Source organism: Globicephala melas, chromosome 10 (assembly GCF_963455315.2).
Source record: "Globicephala melas chromosome 10, mGloMel1.2, whole genome shotgun sequence".
Classification (NCBI taxonomy): Eukaryota; Metazoa; Chordata; class Mammalia; order Artiodactyla; family Delphinidae; genus Globicephala; species Globicephala melas.
The window spans coordinates 3,641,865-3,646,603 of record NC_083323.1 but is presented as its reverse complement, the minus strand read 5'-3'; the positions used below and the strand labels follow the sequence as shown (position 1 = coordinate 3,646,603).

The 4,739-nt window shown below is 49.0% G+C and overlaps 1 long non-coding RNA gene across 1 annotated transcript; it reads right to left on the bottom strand.

The window, feature by feature from the left end:
- Nucleotides 1-540: 540 nt before the first annotated feature.
- On the bottom strand, nucleotides 541-4,488 carry LOC132597930 (uncharacterized). Its single transcript, XR_009565446.1, has 3 exons — nucleotides 4,366-4,488; nucleotides 3,930-4,003; nucleotides 541-3,710 (listed from the first exon to the last, which is right to left on the bottom strand). It is a non-coding gene; the product is annotated as an uncharacterized lncRNA (long non-coding RNA).
- Nucleotides 4,489-4,739: the final 251 nt, after the last annotated feature.

Genomic DNA, 4,739 nt, shown 5'->3' with positions numbered 1-4,739 from the left:
AAGATGGCAGGCGGGGCTTCCGTTCCCCCAGTGACTCAGCTGTGCAGAGTCCAGGGGCTCTCTGACCCTCGTCTTTCTCCTCTACTGGATGAGGAAGTAGAGCCCTGGTCTTGGAGAGCTCCCCACTCTCCCCTGCAGGCAGCACACACTCTGCTGAAGGTCAGATTCACTCCCTTGGTGCAGCTCCCAACTTCCAAGGGCAGCTCCTGGGAGGGGCACAGGGATGTGCAGCTGTGGTCGTGGCTGCCCCCTCCCCGGCTTGGCGGGCTGGTTGTGCACATCCTGGGTAGAGGGGAGGGAGTCACTCAAGGTCAAACAGGCTGCTAAGGGCAGGATCCTTCTCTTGTTCTGAAATAAGTACCCCTTACATTATATATATATTTTTTAACATCTTTATTGGAGTATAATTGCTTTACAGTGTTGTGTTAGTTGCTGCTGTATAACAAAGTGAATCAGCCATATGCATATATATCCCCATATCCCCTCCGTCTTGCATCTCCCTCCCACCCTCCCTATCCCACCCCTTTAGGTGGTCGCAAAGCACCGAGCTGATCTCCCTGTGCTATGCGGCTGCTTCCCGCTAGCTATCTATTTTACATTTGGTAGTGTATATATGTCCATGCCACTCTCTCACTTTGTCCCAGCTTACTCTTCCCCCTCCCTGTGTCCTCAAGTCCATTCTCTTCATCTGCGTCTTTATTCCTGTCCTGTCCCTAGGTTCATCAGAACCTTTTTTTTTTTAGATTCCATATATATGTGTTAGCATATGGTATTTGTTTCTCTCTTTCTGACTTACTTCACTCTGTATGACAGACTCTAGGTCCATCCACCTCACTACAAATAACTCAATTTCATTTCTTTTTAGAGCTGAGTAATATTCCATTGTATATATGTGCCACATCTTCTTTATCCATTCATCTGTCGATGGACACAGGTTGCTTCCATGTCCTGGCTGTTGTAAATAGTGCTGCAGTGAACACTGTGGTACGTGTTTCTTTTGAATTATTGTTTTCTCAGGATATATGCCCTGTAGTGGGCTTGCTGGGTCGTATGGTAGTTCTATTTTTAGTTTTTTAAAGAACCTCCATAGTGTTCTCCATAGTGGCTATATCAATTTACATTCCCACCAGCAGTGCAAGAGGGTTCCCTTTTCTCCACACCTTCTCTAGCATTTATTGTTTGTAGATTTTTTGATGATGGCCATTCTGATGGGTGTGGCTGGCACAAAAACAGAAATATAGATCAATGGAACAGGATAGAAAGCCCAGAGATAAACCCACGCACATATGGTCACCTTCTCTTTGATAAAGGAGGCAAGAATATACAATGGAGAAAAGACAGCCTCTTCAATAAGTGCTGCTGGGAAAACTGGACAGCTACATGTAAAACAATGAAATTAGAACACTTCCTGGGACTTCCCTGGTGGTACAGTGCTTAGGAATCCACCTGCCAGTGCAGGGGACACAGGTTTGGGCCCTGGTCCGGGAAGATCCCACATGCCATGGAGCAACTAAGACCGTGAGCCACAACTACTGATCCTGCGCTCTAGAGCCCACGAGCCACAGCTACTGAGCCTGCGAGCCACAACTACTGAAGCCTGTGTGCCTAGAGCCCGTGCTCCGCAAAAAGAGAAGCCACCGCAATGAGAAGCCCACGTACCGCAATGAATAGCCCCCACTCGCCGCAACTAGAGAAAGCCCACACGCAGCAAAGAAGACCCAACACAGCCAAAAATAAATTAATTAATTAATTAATTAGTTTTTTAAAAAAGGAACACTTCCTAACACCATACGCAAAAATAAACTCAAAATGGATTAAAGACCTAAATGTAAGGCCAGACACTATAAAACTCTTAGAGGAAAACAAAGGCAGAACGCTCTATGACATAAATCACAGAAAGATCCTTTTTGACCCACCTCGTAGAGAAATGGAAATAAAAACAAAAATTAAAAAACGGGACCTAAAGAAACTTAAAAGCTTTTGCACAGCAAAGGAAACCATAAACAAGACGAAAAGACAACCCTCAGAATGGGAGAAAACATTTGCAAATGAAGCAACTGACAAAGGATTAATCTCCAAAATTTAGAAGCAGCTCATGCAGCTCAATATCAAGAAAACAGCCCAATGCAAAAACGGGCAGAAGACCTAAACAGACATTTCTCCAAAGAAGACCTACAGATCGGAACAGACACATGAAAGGATGCTCAACATCACAACGCATTAGAGAAATGCAGATACATTATATATTAACAGAGAAAAATGGAGGCTTTGAGCGGGGTGGGGTGGGACAGAGAAATTCGGATTCTGTCTCTTCTCCACCACTCGGCCAATGGATGACCCATGCTCCAAGTGCACACTCAGCGCCCGTGACTTCCCAGTGATACGGGAAGACGTGACACTGAAGGGAACGCAAGTCCTTTCATGTAAACGTGTTAAATCCAAGAAAAAGCTGTGTGTGGCCCTGGCGCCCCCAGCCACTCCCTGCCCTCCTGCACCCTCCCAGGGCACGCCTGAGGGTCTTCGAGTGTGGTGTGACCAGCACTGCCCTTAGGAGGGGACGACGGACAGATGGATGGGTGATCTCAGGGGGCAGTCCCTCCCCAGCTACCTGGGCCGTGGCCAGGGGAGATTCCAGAAACATGGCCACTACCCACATCCCTCGACATTTGCCACAAGGGGCTGTGGAAACAGCAGGGGGCCGGGAGTCAGGAGACCAGTAGCACCTGGGCCACCTTAGCTGGCTCATCCTTCTCTCGTCTCCCCACCTGCACAATAGGGGGTTGGACCGGGACAACTCCCTGTGGCCTGCTGCCTGGGTGCCGCCCCCAGGCTCCTCCCCAGCTCCTCGGGAAGCTCCCCCGGGTGGAGGTGGGAGAAGGTGGCTGGCCCTGGGGGCTCTGGGGCGCAGACGAGCCTCCCCTCCGGGGCTGCACGTTTATCACTCAGAGCTGACCAGAGCAGCCCAGACAGGGCGCTGGAGGGCCACCTGGGCCCTGTCAGCACCAGGTTCCTGGGCTGCAGAGGGCATCTGGCCCCTGCCCCAGGTCCACGGCCAGTAAAGTCCACCCCCCCCGTAGCTCTGATGGTCCCACAAGTGCAAACCTCCACCCAGCCCTTGTCGAGTGCCCGGCCTGCCCTGAGGAACGTATGGCTATGACCTCACTGACCCTTCCAGCAGCCTGATGGGGTAGGACTGTCATTGTCTTCTCTCTACAGATGGGGAAACTGAGGCGTGGAGAGGTGAAATGACTTGTCCAAGGCCCCACAGGCAGCAAATGGCAGAGCCAGTCTGCTCCAGTGGCCACGCTCTCGACCACTGTGGTGTCACGATAACACCCCCCAAGATGTCCACATCCTGATTCCCATAATCTGTGAATACGCTGCCTTCTATGACAAAAGGGACTTTGCAGATGGGATTAGTTAAGAATCTTGAGATGGGGAGATGTTCCTGGATTTTCTCTGTATGTCCAAGGTCATCACAAGGGTCACGAGAGAAAGTAGGAGGTCAGAGTCAGCGAGAGGTTGGAAGATGCTACCCTGCTGGCTTGGAAATAGAAGGAAGGGGTCACGAGCCAAGGAACGTGGGCACCTCTAGAAGCTGAAAAAGGGCAGGAAACGGATTCTCTCCTGGAGCTTCCAGAGGGAACTCAGCCCTGCCCACACCTTGACATTGGCCCCGTGAGACCCACATCAGACTCTGACCTCGGGACCTGCAAGAGAATAAACCTGGGTTGTTTTCAGCCATTATGTTTGTGGTCGTTTGTTACAGCAGCCGCAGGCCACTCACACAACGGCTGTGCTCTTGACCTCCACATGCTTCTCTCATTTTATTTTCTAATACTTAACGACAGTTCACGAATTCTTCCCGCGTTTCTCAGAGGCTTCGTATTGATATATCCCCCTCCCAGCGGATGCAAAATCAGCCCTACCGTGTCGGGCGTGGGGGATGCTCTCTCTTCCGTGGTTATGGTCAACCCTGCTGAAGCTCGTCCTCCCGTGTGGCCTTAGGAGGGGAGAAGGACTCGGTGTCAGCCTGTCTGGGGGCTTGAGGATTCTCCTAACTGGACTCCTGTCTTCCTGGCAACTCCCCTTCCGTGCTGTCTTCCTATCAGGTTTGGGGACAGGAGTCCTGATTTTCCCCCGGGGCTGAGCACACTCCTTCGAACACCCTCCAGGCCACAGGAAGAGTAGACAGTGGTGAGGGCTGGGCCTCTGTGAGGTCCTAAAAACCATGGGAATCGTGCCCTTTAAGAGCATGAATTTTATGGCATGTGAATTATACTGCAATAAAGTGTTATATCAAAAAAGAAAAGAAACGCCCACTTGCTGAATTTAGGGGCAGTGTCAAAGAATACCCACAATTACCTGAACTCACTATTAAATTACACCCCTTCTTCCACCTGCTAGATTTTCTTCACAGAGGTCAACAAAAATGACGATTGCAAGAGATTGATTGCAGAAGCAGACGTGAGGATAAATAACAAGGTCCTACTGTAGAGCACAGGGAACTATATTCAATATTCTGTGAGAAACCATAATGGAAAACAATATGAAAAAGAATATGTGTATATATAACTGAATCACTTTGTTGAACATTGTAAATCAACTATACTTCGATAACCTAAATTTAAAAAAAATAGGAGTCATCCAAAAAAAAAAAAAAAAAGAGGAAGAAGCAGACGGAAAATCCAGCTACCTTCTATTAAACCAGACATTAAGGGGATTTGAAAAAATGTTTT